This window comes from Nycticebus coucang, chromosome 3, assembly GCF_027406575.1.
Source record: "Nycticebus coucang isolate mNycCou1 chromosome 3, mNycCou1.pri, whole genome shotgun sequence".
NCBI classification, from domain to species: Eukaryota; Metazoa; Chordata; class Mammalia; order Primates; family Lorisidae; genus Nycticebus; species Nycticebus coucang.
The window spans coordinates 3938686-3958449 of NC_069782.1; the positions used below are offsets into that span (position 1 = coordinate 3938686).

Below are 19764 nucleotides of genomic sequence, written 5' to 3' on the forward strand. Positions count from 1 at the left end.
CACATCTGGTGCATAAATTCCTCAACTCTAGTCACCTCCAGACTTCTTTACCTGGTGGCCACACCCCTCCCTTTTCTGGCTGTAGAGAGAGGTGGGCATGTTACGGAAGGGCCACTTCTCACATGCATGTTCCATCCTGGAGCCTGGTAACCTTTGCCAAGGAGGACTCAGGTAAACATGTTAACCCACAGTGACCTGGCTGGCACAATCATGCCAGGTACCCAGCTCCACTCACCTGTGCAGCTTCCAGAAAATTCCTTGGCTTGTCTCCACTAGAGTCAGGCTGGAAGAGAAGGCGGGGGTTTCAACTGATGTAGCCCTCCTGGGAGGAGTGAGGGGAAGACAAGACAGGAGGAGCTGGGGAGAATCCATCAGCAGGAGCTCAAACAGAGCCAGGTAACTGCAGGGCCGAGAGAAGGGCCGGAACAAAGCCCATGTGCCGCTGCCTCCAGGGAGCATGTGGTCTGAGGGAGGCAACATACAAAACAACAAGACTCATGTTATTGCAAAGTGTAATAGTAAGTTCTAGAAAAAAAACCATGAAGGGAATCACTAAACAGTTATAAAGAGAACCTGATTTAAATTCGGGGAGGGGTCAAACGGACAACTTTAAAAGGAACATTTACACCAGGCCCTGCAGGAGGGGGAGTTAGCCCGGTGAGTCAGCCAGGGCAAGCACGTCCACAGAGGGAACAGCAGCTGGAAGGACGCCAAGGTGGGAAAGAGCTTGGAATGTTCTGGAAACTAAAAAGACCTGACAGAGCTAAGTTTTGTGAGGCGGGGGAGGGTGGCTCAATACTGTTGTTTCATATGCAATAAATAGATATGTTCTACTCTGTATAATACACCCTCCACATGGGGAGTGCTATGTTAGGAATTAAAGACCTTGGTTAGTTGAATCTGGGCCTAGTGGCTCCTGCCCATAGTCCCAGAGACTCAGGAGGCTAAGGTGGGAGGATCACTTGAGTCCAGGAGTTCAAGACTATCCTGGGCAACATAGCAAGACCCTATCTCTCTAAACAACAACGAAAGCCCCAAAACACATTGTGTATTTGATATCAGCTTGGATTTGAATCCTGACCTAGCTGCTCTGACCTTTGGCATCCTATCTGTCAGGGGAAGCTAATGACACTTCCTCAGAGGATGGGGATCTGAGCTGAGAAAGGTCCAGTTCCAAATATCCACCTTACCTTGACTTGGGACCCCTGTGTCCAAACTGAAAGGGGGGTATTTAGTGCTGCATCTGCTTCTCCCTTACTTTTCCTCTTGGTGTGCTCAGACCCTGGAGGAGGAAAGAGGATGTAAGTTATCTGGATCCTTTTGGATACCACACAAGAAAACTCCCAGACGGTGCACAGCCCCTCCCTGTCTGCTCCTTATTTATGGGAGAAACCCAACAGAGAAGCTGGAAAGAAAGGTTGTTTTATTGTTTTGTTTTGTTTGTTTGTTTGTTTTGAGACACAGTCTCACTCTGTTGCCCTGAGTAGAGTGCCGTGGTGTCACAGTTCACAGAAACCTCCAACTCCTGGGCTCAAGTGATCCTCCTAACTCAGTCTCTGGAGTAGCTGGGACTACAGGCACCTGCCACAATGCCTGGCTAGTTTTTCTATTTTAGTAGACACAGGATCTTGCTCTTGCTCACGCTGGTCTTGAACTCTTGAGTTCAAGCAATCCACCCACCTTACCTCCCAGAATACTAGGATTACAGGTACGAGCCACTGCACCCGGCCAGAAAGGTTGTTTTTAAAGGACATTTGTTTTAAAAGACAAGCACAAATGTCTTTAAAACTACAGTATGTGCTTGTTGGGACATCACAGACACTAAAATCGGAATGACACAAGGAAGATGGCATGGCCCCCAGGGGTGACACTCAAATTGGTGAAGTAGTTCACATTTTTGGAATCCAGGAGACAATGGAACAACATTTTTAAATTGTTGGAAAAAAAAAAAAAGCCAAACAAGGCCTGCCAATCTTTTTGAAGAAATGAAAACTAAACAAATACATCTTCCAATAAAAGCTAAGACAACTCATCGCCAGCGGATCCATACTGCAAAAAACCCCAGAGCATATTCCTCAGGCTGAAGGACAGGAATCCTCCACAGAAACCCCGAACTGCAGGGAAAATATTAGGTAAATATACAAAATATTAGCTATTTAAGGCAATAATAAAGGGGTAAATGCTAAAATGTATGGTACTGGTGGCGCCAGGACACGGGAGGGATAATGGAGCCTTGCAACATTTACCGAGATAGACCGTCTGCTGGCCCTAGAGCAAGTCTCAACAGATTTCAAAGGCTGAAATCACACACGAGTGTGTTCTCTGACCACAGTGCAATTAAACAAGAAACTAATAACAGAAAGATAATTGGAAAATCCTCAAGTGTTTGGAAATTAAGCAACACACTTCTGAATAACCCATGGGTCAGAGAAGAAGTCACAATGGAAATTAGAAAACACTTTGAACCACATGATAATGAAAAGAAACGGATTGAAACTTGCGGGAAGCAGATAAAGATGTGCTTAAGTGGAAATGTTTAGCCTTAAATGCATGTACTAGAAAATAAGGAGATTGAAAATCAATGCACTAAGCTCCTATCTCATGAAACCAGAAAAAAAAAATGCCAGTAAATTAAACCTAAAGCAAGTGGAAAGAAGGATGAAATCAAGATGAGAGTAGAAATTGATGGACCAGAGAATGGATGTGCAATGGAGAAAACGAACAAAACCAACTGGGTGTTTGAAAAGAAAAAGGGCAGCACCTGTGGCTCAGTGAGTAGGGCGCCGGCCCCATATACCGAGGGTGGTGGGTTCAAACCCAACCCCGGCCAAACTGCAACAAAAAAATAGCTGGGCGTTGTGGCGGGCGCCTGTAGTCCCATTTGCTCGGGAGGCTGAGGCAAGAGAATCGCTTAAGCCCAAGACCTGGAGATTACTGTGAGCCATGTGACGCCACGGCACTCTACCAAGGGCAGTAAAGTGAGTCTCTGTCTCTACAAAAAAAAAAAAAGATAAATAAAATCGACAATTCCATTAATGCTGACCAAGGAGTGGGGAGTGCAGGAAAAAAGCCTCCTTCCCCCACTTCCCCTCTTAGCTGCCGACTAGAGTAGGGTCCTAAGCAATGGGATGCCCAGTCGTTTATGTGGCTGTGCTGGGGAGCTGGCACCCACAGCCCCTCTTCCTCTCACTGTCTGTGTGCGTAATATTCATAGACTAACTTCAAAAGACTCATCCCCTCTTTACTGTTGGTCCTGCCAAGCCTTGGGCTCATCTTGCCCTGCCCTTGACAATTCTGACATATAGGAAGTAGATCATTCATAGTACAGGAGAAAAGGAGAAGGTAAGTGAGGGCACCAGCATTCACCATGTGCTGTGTGCGGGGCCCTGCGTTACGCATGTACCTATAACTAATGGGCTCGTCACAGGTTTGCCTTTAATTATTTTGAGCTACCATCACTTTCTCGTTTCCATGACGCTCCGTTGGCATCCTTATCATCCAAAAATTTTGGGATTGCAGCCTGCCATCCCGCAGAGAGCAGAGGGCAAAACCAGTCCCTTAGGAATCAGCTGCTGGCTCTGTGGGACACCAGCCAGAGCCTCTGTGCAAAGGAGGTGGCCCTCAGCATCCATGGAGGGAAGTGCGGGGACTAGCTCAGCAGTCAGGAAGGGGTCCAGAGTTTTGGTACCAAAACTGACAGGACTGTATTTTTCACCATATGCTAAAGGAGGAGGAGGGTGGGGGAGGGGGCTAAAAGTCTCTGAGACCCTACTAGGTGCCGGGTACCATGCTAGGAGCCTCCCCATCAGTCTCAGAGAGGCACAGCTTGTCAGCAACAGAACAGGGACTCAAACGCAGGCCATTCTGGCTCCACAATCTGAGCTCTTCTCACCACTGTGCTTTGGCTTGAAATGTCCCTGCCCTGACTCTGGTGGGCCACAGTCACCCCAACTCAGGAGCGGTCAGCAGACCCAGGCTGGCCTGGCCTCTGTCCACCTGTTAGTAAAACTTTTGTTTCTGGCTCTAAGAGTCCCTTAACCTTCGGGAAAGACAGCAGCAGTGCCCATGCGGTCCTGGCCACATGAGGCCTCTCTCTGTGCCATATTTGCCACCAGCCACAGCATCACGCAGCAGCCACCCTCCTGTCTTCCTCTTCCCCAAAGATTGCTTCCTTCTTTCCTCAATGCCCCTGTGTTCTAATGGCACCTCCCTCCCCAAACGGTTGACAAGCAAGATTGCGGATGATGATATAATATGACTAATAATGGGGAGGCGGTGTGAATACCCGGAGGCCAGAGATGAAATACAACCACGATGACAGTCCCTGCTGTGTGTGAGGCTGCATTTACAGTATTTCTTTCCACAGAGGCCTGCGGGCAGCCGCCGGCTGGGTGGTGAGAGGAACTGCTCCAGCCCAGCCGTGTCCTGCTGCTGCACAAGCAGCGATCTGCTTTGGGGACAGGGGTTTGCTCCGTCATCAAATTGCAGCAGGACTGTGTTAGCTGCGGCTGGTCTTCAGTCAGCACTTCTGCTCCAAACGCCTCCTTGGAGAGGTCTGGAACGCAATCAACTATGGAAGGAGAGCAGATAAATCAAAACGTGAAAGCTGCTACATCATCCCCCTCTTAGGAAAACAAAATTGCAGAAATCAGCCTAGCACTCAAGTTGCTATAACACAAAAGTTTTACAACGTTCATTTTCAGGTGATACCTTTTCTTTTTTTTTTTTTTTTTTGTGATTTTTGGGCAGGGCTGGGTTTGAACCTGCCACCTCCGGCATATGGGACCGGCGCCCTACTCCTTGAGCCACAGGCACCGCCTTCTTTTCTGTTTTAATGAATTGTTTTTTATTGTGATAAAATGCACCTAACATAGAATTTAACATTATAATCATCTCCAGGTGTACAATTCAGTGGTGTAAGTACATCGCACCGCTGCACAACCATCTCTACCATCCATTTCCAGAATTGTTCTCATCTTCCCAAACTCCACGTTCATGAAACACTGATTCTCCATTGCCCCTCCCCGCACCCAGCGACTACCATCCTACTTTTTTTTTTTTTTAATTGTTGGGGATTCATTGAGGGTACAATAAGCCAGGTTACACTGATTGCAATTGTTAGATAAAGTCCCTCTTGCAATCATGTCTTGCCCCCATAAAGTGTGACACACACCAAGGCCCCACCCTACTCCCTCCATCCCTCTTTCTGCTTTCCCCCCCATAACCTTAATTGTCATTAATTGTCCTCATATCAAAATTGAGTACATAGGATTCGTGCTTCTCCATTCTTGTGATGCTTTACTAAGAATAATGTCTTCCACGTCCATCCAGGTTAATACGAAGGATGTAAAGTCTCCATTTTTTTTTAATGGCTGAATAGTATTCCATGGTATACATATACCACAGCTTGTTAATCCATTCCTGGGTTGGTGGGCATTTAGGCTGTTTCCACATTTTGGCGATTGTAAATTGAGCTGCGATAAACAGTCTAGTACAAGTGTCCTTATGATAAAAGGATTTTTTTCCTTCTGGGTAGATGCCCACCATCCTGCTTTCTGTCTCTATGAACTTGACTCCTACAGGGGCCTTCTGTGGGTGAAATCATACAGTGTTTGTCTTTCTGAGACTGACTGACATCACCAAGCGTAATGTCCTCAAGGTTCAGCCATGTTGTAGCAGCTGTCAGGATTTCCTCCCTCGTGGAGGCTAGCACTGTTCTGCTGTTTGTTCATCAGTCAGCAGCGGGCACTGGGGTCCTTCCCACTTTGGCTATTGTGTCAGATAACTTCTGTTATGATTCTCCCTTTATCTTACAAAATTACTGATGTATGGAATTTATGCCTCACTTTACAGAAGAATGTCAGATGACTTCCCTTTATTTAATTTTCTCTTTTTTTTTGAGATAGAGTCTTACTCTATTCTCCTGAGTAGAGTGCCATGGCATCACAGCTCACAGCAACCTCAACCTCTTAGGCTCAAGCGAGCCTCCTGCTTCAGCCTCTCAAGTAGCTGGGACTACAGACACCTGGCTAGTCTTACTGTTTTTAGTAGAGATGGGGTCTTGCTCTTGCTTAGGCTGGTCTCCAACTCCTGAGCTCAGGCAATCCACCTGCATCAGCCTCCCAGAGTGCTAGGATTACAGGTGTGAGCCACTGTACCGAGCCAGAAGACTTCCCTTTAAAAATATGCCTTAGCATAGTATAATACAGAGTAACAGAATGGAGATCAGGAACAAAGTAGAAGATAAATTTAAATGTCAGATAATGTATTTTTTGGTTGGATATTCAATTTAGATTTAAGCTTCCCAAAATAAAAAGGGATACTTTGATTCTTAGTATTTTAAAAGCACATTATGCTTTATTAAAGTTAGTCAAGGCCAGCCATGGTGGCTCAAACCTATAAACCTAGCACTTTAGGAGGGTGAGGCAGGAGGATTGCTTGAGTTTGATACCAACCTGAGCAACATAATGAGAACCCATCTCTACCACAAAAAAATAGAAAAACTAGGTGGGTGTGGTAATACACTCCTGTATTTCCAGCTATTTGGGTGGCTGAGGTGGGAAGATGGCTTGAGCCCTGGAATTTGAGGTTGCTGTGAACTATTTATTGTGACCAACTTCATTGGATCCTGGTTCTAGAATCTGTTTCTCTTGTGACAGTAAAATGAGTTTTGTCTAAACAGCTTCATTCATAGAGAGAAAACTAAGAAAAGAAAAGTGATGAAAACAAAACTTAGTTCAGAAAGACTGCAGTGGACAAAGAAACTGGCTCTTGCTGGGCATGAAGACCCCGCACTGTTCTGACATTACCCTGCTGGTGGGCCCGAGAGGGCGGCTCTGCGTCTCCCTCCTCCCTGCATCTCCAGGCCTGGCCCATGCCTGGGCTGTAGGAGACATGGACAGATGAATACATGTATATCCTCTGGAAAAAGCAGAGTGAAGTGAGAACCAAACATGCACGACCCCCAGGAGGGAAGAGAAAGTTGGAGCAAATGCTTTCTGAGCCTCCGGGCCAGGCACTGTGTTTTAGTCACCGTCTTGCTTCATTCTCACAAAAGCCTTGTTCGGTCCATTTTTCCGATGAGAAAACTGATATGGATCAGGAAAACTCTTTGGGAGGATCCTTTTTTTTTTTTTTTTTATTAAACCATAGCTGTATACATTAATGTGATCATGGGGCACTGTACACTGGTTTCATAGGCTGTTTGACACATTTTCATCACACTGGTTAACATAGCCTTCCTGGCATTTTCTTAGTTATTGTGCTAAGACATTTACATTCAACATTTACTAAGTTTCACATATACCCTTGTAAGATGCACTGCGGGTGTGATCCCACCAGTCTCTCTCCCTCTACCCATCTCCTCCCTCCCTCCCCTCCCTTTCTCCCTTCCCCATATTCTTAGGTTATAACTGGGTGACAGCTTTCATGTGAAAGCCATAAATTAGTTTCATAGTAGGGCTGAGTACATTGGATACTTTTTCTTCCATTCTTGAGATACTTTACTAAGAAGAATATGTTCCAGCTCCATCCATGTAAACATGAAAGAGGTAAAGTCTCCATCTTTGTTTAAGGCTGCATAATATTCCATGGTGTACATATACCACAATTTATTAATCCATTCATGGATTGATGGGCACTTGGGCTTCTTCCATGACTTAGGAATTATGAATTGGGCTGCAATAAACATTCTGGTACAAATATCTTTGTTATGATGTGATTTGTGGTCTTCTGGGTATATGCCTAGTAGAGGAATTATAGGATTGAATGGGATATCTATTTTTATATCTCTAGGTGTTCTACAAACATCTTTCCAAAAGGAATGTATTAATATGCATTCCCACCAGCCGTGTAGAAGTGTTCCCTTTTCTCCACATCCACGCCAACATCTCTGGTCTTGGGATTTTGTGATATAGGCTAATCTTACTGGAGTTAGATGATATCTCGATCTTTGGGAGGATCTTGAGAAAGTTGGAAAAAAGTGCTGGATACTCGGTTTGGTCCCACCAGTGGGTAGCGCAGGGAAGGGCTCTTTTCCTAGTGACTTCACTCAGACTTGCCCTCTGGGACACAGGGAGCAGCCACAGTGGCTAAGTGCTTTGAGTGCATGTGCCTAGGCAGAGCTGTCCTAGGCCTGTGTCTGAGCCTGTTGGCCTGGTTGTTACTGTGCTGTTGTTTTTATTTCAGGCATATTTGTATACAAGGATTTGTACACAATGAGTGTTCAATAGATATTCGCCAAGTTGAACTGCATGCTGTTTGCACAGAGAAAAGGTGGGCCCCAAGGTGGCAACGTTTGATGAGAGGTCAGACTGAGGCAGGCTTTGCTTTGTGCCTCGGAGGGACGTAAGTAGGAGGGCTCAGGACAGGAGACAGCTGGCTGCATTCTGCTCTGCATGAGCTACTTGATTTTTGTCCTCTGCAAGGTGGTAACAATGATGTTGACACCGCAGTGTTGTTTGAGGTAGTGAAGGCCGAGCTGCTGATATTTCTTTAAAGAAGGTCATCCTGGGGCGGCGCCTGTGGCTCAGTGAGTAGGGCGCCAGCCCCATATGCCGAGGGTGGCGGGTTCAAACCCAGCCCCGGCCAAACTGCAACCAAAAAAAAATAGCTGGGCGTTGTGGCGGGCGCCTGTAGTCCCAGCTGCTCGGGAGGCTGAGGCAAGAGAATCGCGTAAGCCCAAGGGTTAAGAGGTTGCTGTGAGCCTGTGACGCCACGGCACTCTACCCGAGGGCGGTACAGTGAGACTCTGTCTCTACCAAAAAAAAAAAAAATAAAGAAGGTCATCCTGGCTGGGCATGGTGGCTTACGCCTGTAATCCCAGCACTCTGGGAGGCTGAGGCAGGAGGATCACTTGAGCTCGGGAGTTGGAGACAAGCCTGAGCAAAAGCAAGACCCCTATCTCTGCTAAAAGTAGAAAAACTAGCTGGGCGTTGTGGTGTGTGCCTGTAGTCTCAGCTACTCGGGCAGCTGAGGCAGAAAGATTGCTTGAGTCCAAGAGTTTGAGGTTACTGTAGGCTATGATGCCATGGCACTCTACCCAGGGCAGAGTGAGACTCTGTCTCAATACAAAAACAGAAACAAAAACAACGTCCTTGTGGAGTTGGAAATATTGTTTCCTTTTTAACTTTGGTTAGAAATAGACTCTGCTGCATCTCTGAGGGCCCCGTGCCTGTCTCCTCTCACACCCTCACTCCCAAACCCCTGAGGACCCCATTCCCCAGGGTGGTAACCCATCAAGCCAGGCTTGGGCTCCAGCTGCAAAGATCAGCCAAGGCTCTCTGTGCTTGAAGAGCTGGCATTGATCTCAGTGTCATATAGTAAAAAGAAGAGTTGGCAGGAGAGCCAGAGACCGACCTAGTAAGCTTTCTCATGTTACCCTAGGTTAGTAATCTCAGCCAAATTGTTGTGGCATAGAAAGGGGGGGTGAGGGAAGCTCCCTCTTTCCTCCATGGAACCAAAGAAAATTCCCAGTCCTCCTACTCCTGACTGGATTAATTATGCTGAAAAAGATCTCTTCTTGTTCACCAAAAACACTAACACTCTCAACAGTAAGTCACCATCAGCTTGGGCCAGAGTGGACTCTCCTAGACCTCGGTGCCAGTAGCATGTGGTCCCAGAGGCCCAGAGCTTTCGCTGCTGTAACATGGGTTTGGGGGTTGCTGTGCTCAAGTTCCCAGGGTGATGCTTCCGGAAGGGTTTCTTAGTTCTCAACAGCAAAGGCTCAAGAGGAGCAATTTCCACCGGGCTCCTCTCTAATCCAGGCAGACAACGGAGACATAGTTCCCTTTGTGCAAAACCAAACTCTTCATACTGGGGCAGGTGGACTTTGCTCCCTGGCACAAGGATTAAGCACCTGCTGTGTGGACAGCAGGATTTAGGCAGAGAAGAAATGATATCCACGAAAGCGCTTTCTGGGGACTCTGAGATCAGCTTTGTCTGCGTGGGAGGAACGTGGAATGGACTTCCGCCTCTTAGCACCTGACCATGGTCATGGGCTACTCAACAGAGTGACTTGAGTAACTCACCCTTAGAGGAACTAGGACAAGGTGGCCGGAGCACAGTCCTGGGTGCTAAGAGGGTCTCATGCAATAATGGAATGTCACTTTCAAAACTGTTGGCTGAAGTTCCCATCACAGTTGACTCTGGTTACTGGTTAGATTTCCTACTTAGGATGTTGGGACTCAATCGCGACCCCACAGAGGACTTTAGCAGTGGCATTAGACGGCCACTTCTGCTCTGTGACATTTCAATAGCTTCTGGGTCCCATCCTCCAGATGATCCCTTCTTCCTTACCCAAGTTCCATGACTTCGTGTCCCGTGCCATCCTCCCATTTGCAGGTCCAGGAGAGGCACCCTGTTTCCCCTGCCCTCCCAGCCCCTCTCCACTGCCTCCCACTCCTGGCTGTCCCTCTTCTCATGGTGTTTCCACAGCCAGGGCCCAGGGCTGACTCTGTTTCCCGTGGGGTGTGCGCAGTGATGGAGGGAGGCTGCACACTGCCCCGCAGCTTGGGCAGCTGCACCACGGGCTGAGGTTCTTCAGGCTTATGGGAAAATGTAGGAGAGCTGTCCTGGAGGGACCATGTGCTTTGTGTTCGAATGTTCTACAGAGGGAGAGAGAAAGCAAAGGGGGGAAGATGGAGGTCATCAGTTGAGGGCGTGATGTGGCTGTTCCACCACCCCAGATGGCAACCTTGGGACAGCCTCTCCACCCCCAGCACTTCCACTGCACCTGCTGGACCACGCACCGCAGAGTGGGGGGCGTGGAAGTCTGCACCTGGCAGAGGAGGCAGCAAAGGTGGAAGGTGGCCATGCTGGGGAGCTGGAGTAGGAAGAATCAAGTGTGCCTTTGGGGGACCATTGCCCTGTACTTTGTCCGGCTGTCCCAGGGCCCATGACAGCTATCTGAGCAATGGCCTCGTTCCCTGAAGGCCAAGAGACCCCGGTGTGGGGCTCCAGAGGTTTCGGCATTGTGACTAAGCCCAGGGATCAGGAACAAGTGGGCCATGGGTACCTCAGACCCTTGAGCCCAAACGGGATGTAGAGGAAGAAGCTGAACACTGACTTTCCAGAATACTACCCAAAGCAATATATAATTTTAATGCAATTCCTATTAAAGCTCCATTGTCATATTTTAAAGATCTTGAAAAAAATAATACTTCCTTTTACATGGAATAAGAAAAAACCTCGAATAGCCAAAACATTACTCAGCAATAAAAAGACAGCAGGAAGAATCGCACTACCAGATCTGAGACGGTACTATAAATTGATAGTGATCAAAACAGCACGGTAATGGCACAAAAGCAGAGAAGTAGATGTCTGGAACAGAATAGAGAACCAAGAGATGAATCCAGCTACTTACTGTTATTTAATCTTTGACAAGCCAATTAAAAACATTCAGTGGGGAAAAGATTCCCTATTTAACAAATGGTGCTGGGTGAACTGGCTGGCAACCTGCAGAAGATTGAAACTGGACCCACACCTTTCACCATTAACTAAGATTGACTCTCACTGGATAAAAGATTTAAACTTAAGACATGAAACTATAAAAATACTTGAAGAAAGTATAGGGAAAACTCTTGAAGGAATCGGCCTGGGTGAATATTTTATGAGGACTTCCCAGGCACTTGAAGCAGTATCAAAAATACACTACTTGGACCTGATCAGACTAAAAAGCTTCTGCACAGCCAAGAACACAGTAAGTAAAGCAAGCAGACAGCCCTCAGAATGGGAGAAAATATTTGCAGGTTATACCTCCGATAAAGGTCTAATAACCAGAATCCACAGAGAACTCAAACGTATTAGCAAGAAAAGAACATGTGATCCCATCTCAGGGTGGGCAAGGGGCTTGAAGAGAAACTTCTCTAAAGAAGATAGATGCACGATCTACAAACACATGAAAAAAAGCTCATCATCCTTAATCATCAGAGAAATGCAAATCAAAACTGCTCTGAGATATCACCTAACCCCAGTAAGAGTAGCCCACATAACAAAATCCCAAAACCAGAGATGTTGGCGTGGATGTGGAGAAAAGGGCACACTTCTACACTGCTGGTGGGAATGCACACTAACACGTTCCTTCTGGAAGGATGTTTGGAGAATACTTAGAGACCTAAAAATAGACCTGTCATTCGATCCTATAATTCCTTTACTAGGTTTATACAGAAGACCAAAAATCACACTATAACAAAGACATCTGTACCAGAATGCTTATTGCAGCCCAATTCATAATTGCTAAGTCATGGATAAAGCCCAAGTGTCCATCGACCCACGAATGGACTAGCAAATTGTGGTACATGTATACCATGGAATATTATGCAGCCTTAAAGAAAGATGGAGACTTTACCTCTTTCATGTTTACATGGATGGAGCTGGAACATATTCTTCTTAGCAAAGTATCTCAGGAATGGAAGAAAAAGTATCCAATGTACTCAGCCCTACTATGAAGCTAAATTATAGCTTTCACATGAAGGCTATAACCCAACTATAGCACAAGACTATGAGGAAAGGGCCAAGGAAGGGGAAGGGAGGGGGGAGGTTCGGGTGGAGGGATGGTAATGGGTGGGGCCACACCTACTGTGCATCTTAGAATGGGTACAGGCGAAACTTACTAAATGCAGAATACAAATGTCTACATACAATAACTAAGAAAATGCCATGAAGGCTACGTTGAACAGTTTGATGAGAATATTTCAGATTGTATATGAAACCAGCACATTGTACCCCTTGATTGCACCAATGTACACAGCTATGATTTAACAATAAAAAAAAGAAAGAAAGAAAGAAAGAAAGAAAGAAAGAAAGAAAGAAAGAAAGAAAGAAAGAAAGAAAGAAAGAAAGAAAGAAAGAAAGAAAGAAAGAAAAAAAAAAAAAAAAAAAGAAACCGAAAGAGGGAATGAATGAAGTCCTGAGCTCTCCTGGCGTCTGTCCAGGAAGGGGGAGGCGGGTTCCCCACTCCGCATAACCACCTGCTCTGGCTGAATTACCTGTGCACAATTAATTATGCAATTATCTAGGTTGGGTCGAGAAGAGCCTATCATGTCAAGATAGGCTGCGGGATAAGAGTGTTTCCACTCTGCAGATTGGGAACATTTCTTTCTCACATCTAAATCCTGGAGGGCTAGCCACAGTTAAAGCAACATCTGGTACTTTGGGGTTAGCCCAGCTCAGACATATAGTTATCCTTTTCAAAACCTAAACTATAGTTACAGAAGCAGCTGTCACACAAGCACCTTTTGTCATTATTGTCACTTCTCCCCAAGAGGTTGTTGGTGGTAGCGCAACTAGGCAGTGTGGAGTTTGAGAGGCTGCTTCTCTGGAAAATGGGGTCCTCGTTTCAGGCCTGAGGTCAGGGTCAGGGGCAGAGAGGGTGAAGGGAGCTGACATAGCTCCTGGGCTGTGCCAAGTCTTACCTGTTGAGCACGGCTGGTCAAGTGCTCAAAGACCTCGGGAAGGAGAAACCAATGCTTCAGGCCCGGTGTGCGGAAGAATTGAGCTTCGGTTTGCACAATGGGGTCTTGGTTCTTTTAAGTGGACTCTTTTCTGAAAAGGTTGAAAGTTTTACTTTAGGCAAGAAGAGGAGAGTGAGGAGGGTAGATTTGGGTTAGATCTCAGAAAGAACTTCCAAGAACACGGGCTGTGAGACTGCAATATGTGAGTTCTTGAGCAATCAAGAAGCCTTTCTCGAAACTCTCAAAGGCTTCTGATGCCCCATAACGTTTAATTATTAAACTATGACATCTTGAACTTGGAGCAGACGTGTGAATGACAGCTGAATTCTCAGACGGCAGGCAGCCACACCACCCTCTGTGCTGCTCCAGGCCGCTGAAGACACTTGATGTCATTGAAGCCATCACATTGAGGGGATCATTCCTCTGTGCCCTGCACCTCCCTTCTGGCAGCAAGTCCCAGGGAAACAGGGGCCTGGGATAGGCTGCTCTCTTAAAGTCAGAGACCAGGAGACACGGAAGGCCCGTGCATCCACACTCAAGGAGGCCTTATTTTTAAAAAACACAGCAAAAGAACAGTACTGATCCACTATCTATACTAAGAAACATGCCAATGAAGAAATATATTAATAAGAATTTAAAACTATATACATACACACATGTGCACACATACACAGTATTAATTTCCTAGAATGACAGGAAGTCTGGACCTGGGTGTCTGCAGATTTTTCCCTCTGGAGGGTCGGAGGGTGAGTCCTTCCCAGAACTCCAGTCTGGCTTCCAGGGGTGGGGGGCTATCTTTGGGCCCTTGGCTGGCAGGGGCATTACTCCAATCTCTGCCTCTGTTTACACACTGCCCTTCTCTCTGGGTCAGGGAGTCAAATCTCTCTCTTTCCTCTTAGAAGGATGCCAGTCATAGGATTTAGGTTCACCCTAAATGTAGGATGACCTCACCCCGAGGTACTTAACTCCACCACAACTGCAAAGACAATTTTCAAAGAAGATCACATTCATAGGTACTGGGGTTAGGACTTGGACATCTCTCTTGGAGGGGGAACACTCAGCAATCCCCTACACATGGGTGCCTTCTAACTACGAATTGCCTTCTAACTACAAACTTTATTTCATTCACCAAACAGAGTGGGATGCTTGGGGTGTACAGGAGTGGGGACAGAGTGGGGCGGTTGTCCTTCCAGCCCAAGTGCCAGTCCCAGGCACCCCCGGTCCAATCACCTGCCCTTTGAACTCAACCAGTCTTGGGAGCTGGTGCATGGGAGTTGGGGGTGGGGGATGCTATTCACACGTCTCCCCCCCCATCCTGCCCAGCATCTACTTCTTGGTCTGATCCTCTGGCCCATGCCCTGCCTTCAACCTAATGTCCACATCTGTAATCCCTGGCCAGGCAGTCCTAGGATAGTTATTTATTTATTTTTATTTATTTATTCATTTTTTAAATTAAATCATAGCTGTGTGCATTAATGCAATCATGGGGTTCTAGGACAGTTTGAGGTTTACACTTGAAAAGTGTTTTAAAAGGGAGGTCTACACTCTGGGTGGTGGGAGTCACAGAGAAATCTTAGCTTAAGGAGACACATTTGGGCCAAGTCTTGAAATATCAAGTAGAAAAATTTCTTTTGTGTGGTGCCTGTGGCTCAAAGGAGTAGGGCGCTAGCCCCATATACCGGAGGTGGTGGGTTCAAACCCAGCCCCAGCCCCCCAAAAAACTTCCAAAAAAACCAATTCTTTTTGTAAGCCATGAACATAGGGTAGAGACTCATTTGTAATACAGCCCCAGGGTGAATCGTTTGGTAAATGAAAAATTTCTTTTTTTTTTTTCTGAGATAGAATCATTCCCTGACACCCTGGGTAGAGTGCTATGTCGTCATAGCTCATAGCAAGCTCAAACTCTTGGACTTAACCAATCCTCTTGACTCAACCTCCTGAGTAGCTGGGACTACAGGCTCCTGCCACATGCCTGGCTAGTTTTTTCTTTTTTCTTTTTTTTCCTACTTTTTAGTAGAGATAGGGTCTCACTTTTGCTCAGGCTGGTCTCAACTCCTGAGTTCAAGCAATGTACCTGTCTCAGCCTCACAAAGTGATAAGATTACAAGTGAGACCCACCCTGCATGGCCAAAAAATTCCTTTTGTTAAGGAAATAATCTCCTTGGATTTGGTCCTTCCATACCCCACAAGGGGTATGTCTTACCTCTGTATCTCCCAGGGATATTTACACTCATCTTACTAAATATAGGCTGAGTTGAATTGGAAGTATAAGCCACTTATTGGAAAATCTGAGGAATCATTGTTAATGTGGTTAGGTGTGCTGGGCATGATGGTTCTGTTTTTATAAGTCCTTACCATTGGGACTCCTTTTGTCCCAGCTAGAGTGGAGTGGTGCCAGCCTAGCTCACTACAACCTCAAACTCCTCCCAACAAGCAATTCTCCTGCCGCGGCCTCCCTAGTAACTGTGACTATAGATGCCCAGCACCTTGCCTGGGTAATTTTTCTATTTTTTGTAGAGACATGATTTCACTCTTGCTCAGGCTGCTCTTAAACTCCTGGGCTTCAGGGATCCTCCTGCCTCGGCCTCTCAGAGTGCTGGGACTATAGCCCTAAGCCACTATGCCCAGCCAGAAATTATTTTTTTGAAGTATTTCAATTATTTAAATATGAAGTGATATGATGTCTGGGATTTTCTTTAAAATACTTCTGCACTCTGCCCTCAAAGAAGTGGGACATGCCTCCTCACCCCACAAGTGGTGAGTACAGAAAGGAAGGGAAAAGAGGAACTTGGCAGCAGAGACGCCTGAGGAACACCCCTCAGCCAGGTGACCAAGGCCAGCAGGGACAGTGATGAGTATTGTCAGTAAATGTGCTGCTGCCAGGATGTGATGAGAGAGCACTTTACCTCCTCCCAAACCCACAACCCCCATCTAACCATGAGAATAACATTAGAAAAATCCCAGCTGAGGACCATTCTGCAAAATTTCTGACCAGAACTCTTCAAAACTGACAAAGTCATCAAAAACAAGGAAAATCTGAGAAAGTATCACATCCGAGGGGAACCTAAGGAGACGTGATGACTAAGTGTCATGTGGGATCCTGGAATAGCAGAAGTTGTAAGTAAGGAAACCAGCATAAAGTGTGTACTTCAGTGAATGACAGCGTATCCGGATGAGTTCATTGGTTGTAATAAGTGGGCCACATAACACAAGAGGTTAATAATGGAGGACCTGGGAGCCAGGCAGATGGGAACTCATCGTGCTACCTTTGCAATTTTTCTGTAATCCTAAAACTCTTCTAAAAAATAAAGCGTATTTTTAAAAAATACTCCTGAAGCCAGGCACTGTGGCGCTGGCCTGTAATCCAGCTGTGGGAGAGGATGGCTTGATTCTAAGAGTTCAAGGCTAGCCTGGGCAATGTACAAGGTGTGACAATTAAGTATGTGAACTTACCACCATGCACTTACGTTGGCAGCACTTACAAACAACTTGGTAAGGTTTTGTAACCTTGGTGTATCAGGGTCTCACAGCTGTGTTTGTGTGACAATGTGTGGTGGTGTTTTGCTGAGTGGAGTTCATTACTGTTTTTGCATGTTCCATTGTGAGAATGTTGGAGCTTGAATTAGAGCAATGAACAAACATTAAATCTCTTGTTGCACTTGGCAAGACTGAAAGTGACATCATGGATGTGTTAATCCAAGTTTATGCAGATAATGCAATGAAGAAAATGGCAGCGGACACAGGGATTAAAGGTTTTTCTGAGTAGACACCTTAGCACAACTGGGGGGCACATCAAGGATAGTCCTCAAAGCTGTGTGTCCCCGAACAAGGGGATCAGCTGGTTTTATAATCACAGGGCAATGCAGCAAATCTGATGGGCTCATGAGTGAAGTGAGGTATTGGATGCTGGATCCTGCCATGTGATGCCAGGGCCTGTTCTGATTGGATGCTGGATCCTGCCATGTGATGCCAGGGCCTGGTCTGATTGGATGCTGGATCCTGCCATGTGATGCCAGGGCCTGTTCTGATTGGATGCTGATCCTGCCATGTGATGCCAGGGCCTGGTCTGATTGGATGCTGGATCCTGCCATGTGATGCTAGGGCCTGACCTGATTGGATGCTGGATCCAGCCAGCAAGTGTCTGCTTCTTAACTCAGTCCCACTCCTTGGACCAACCACTTAGGCTCTGCCATGATTGGTTCATCTGGGCTTGCTCAGGTTATATGATCTCCAACCTGGGGGTACAGGGCAACTGAAAAACAGCTCCGGACTGAATTAAATGAAAGTTAAACTTGATTGGTCTGGTGCAGTTACGGCACCAGAGTGGGCAGCACAGTAAGTTCTATAGTGATGGGAGCACAGGGTCATCTCAGGGGATGAAGACAGGCAGCTCCTCAGGAGAGGATGGCCCTGAGGTGGGCGTGGCAGCGAGGCTGAGCAGGCAGCGCGTGTGCACAGGTGAGTGTATGACTATGTGTCTGGGATGGTTACAGGAGTGTTTCTGGCACATAGGAGGTCTTTCTTCAACAAAACAATGTTATTATTAGAAGTAGTGGTGACTGTAACCATGCTCCTACAGGTCATTTGTTTGTTTGTCTGAGACAGGGTCTCACTATGTTGCCCTTGGCAGAGTGCTGTGTCGTCACAGCTCACGGAAGCCTCAAACTCTTGGGCTTAAGCGATTTTCTTGCCTCAGCCTCTCAAGTAGCTGGGACTATAGGCACCAGCCACAACACCTGGCTATTTCTTTGTTGTTGTTGCAGTTGTCATTGTTGTTTAGCTGGCCCGGCACTGGATTTGAACCTGCCAGCCTGGGTGTATGTGGCTGGCACCCTACCCACTGAGTTATAGGCACCGCCCCCCACAGGCCATATTATAAGAGTTTGTGATAGCTTTATTTCTCCCTTGAGACTTCAGAAGTCATTCAAGGGGGCCTTCCCACCTCATTCCACTCCCAGGAGGAAGATGAACAGCCTCTAGAGGCCCATCTCTTTGGCACAAATGTTGTTGGGAAACATGGATGGAATTGAAAAATTGTGGCTGGCACCCAGACATCATCCAGGTGAACAGTGGATAGACAGGGATAGGGACGATTATGTAACTGCCCTGAATAGGGATCAGAGCTTGAGTGACAGACCAGCTGTGGGCCAAGAGGCAGGCCTCAGGCAAAAACTTCCCATATACAAGCAGACAGCGCCCTCTCAAAGCTGGTGTCCCTTCCTGAACCAGTGGAGGGTACTGCTGCTGAAGCCAAGTCACGATTAAGACTATTCTTCTGTAAATTCTCCCAAAGTTTCCCTGCTTCCTGTGTGTGCACACTAGATTCTAATAAAATGTGACATCTAATTGAATACAAACTATCCTCTTTGGTGTATTAGTAAGGATAGTACTATTTATTAGGGACCTCCTGTGTTGCCGTTCTTGCACTGTTTTATGTAATTATCCCATTTCATCCTTACAATCACTCCTGTAAAGTGCATGTCATTATTCTTGTTTTGTGGTAGAGAAAACTGAAGCCACACAGCTAGTTAGTGGCTGGATTTAATTAGCAATGATCGCGCCTCAGATAAGCCTCAACGCCTTATAATATTGCCACTGCACACAGCTTAAGTGGCTGGATTTAAACTCAAGCCTGCAAAACCCAGAGTTTATGTTACATTTAGTATCTCATAATATTGTCATTTCTTCAAAACTCAACTCAGTCTTATAAAATGTTAGTGGCAGAATCTTGGTGGTAGGTACCCTGGCATTCATTGTATAATTCTTTCAAATTTGCTGTATATTTGAAAATTTTTCATTATAAAATATTAGAAAAGAAAAGATACAATCGTATTTCCATGTGTTTTTTCACCTGAACAAATTTGAGAACCTTCAAAAAGCTGGCTTACCCTTTGGGCTCTAGCTGGCCAGGTGGGCCGTGCCACCCTCCACTCAACTCCCACACATGGACTAACACAGGTCCCACTGGGATGCCAGGTAGCCCAGGGGGATCCTCTGTACAGTGGAGTAAGTCTCCTTCACTCAAGGCAGACAGCTTTCTGGTTGAATACTACTGTAGGAGACCTTCTGGAACCTTCCCTGCAAGTTTTTTTCTACCAGATCAGCAAAATGGATTCAACCCAGTGTCTCTGTGTGCTTGTCTTCTCATGTTGCTTACGGACTGCTTTGCCTTTAGAGATTACCCTAAGTTATTTTGTTGTAAGGCTGCAATTAAGAATGGATCACTTTATAGGGGACCCAGAGGCACCACCAGCTCCCATTAGCCGGTCCCCTAATGCAGCTGAAGCTAGGCTCTGACGGTAATTACTTCGCA

At 46.3% G+C, this 19764-nt stretch overlaps 1 non-coding gene across 1 annotated transcript; it reads left to right on the plus strand.

Moving 5' to 3' along the window:
• Positions 1-1797: 1797 nt before the first annotated feature.
• Positions 1798-1899, plus strand: LOC128582817 (U6 spliceosomal RNA). Its single transcript, XR_008379247.1, has one exon. It is a non-coding gene; the product is annotated as a U6 spliceosomal RNA (small nuclear RNA).
• The last annotated feature ends 17865 nt before the right edge of the window (positions 1900-19764 follow it).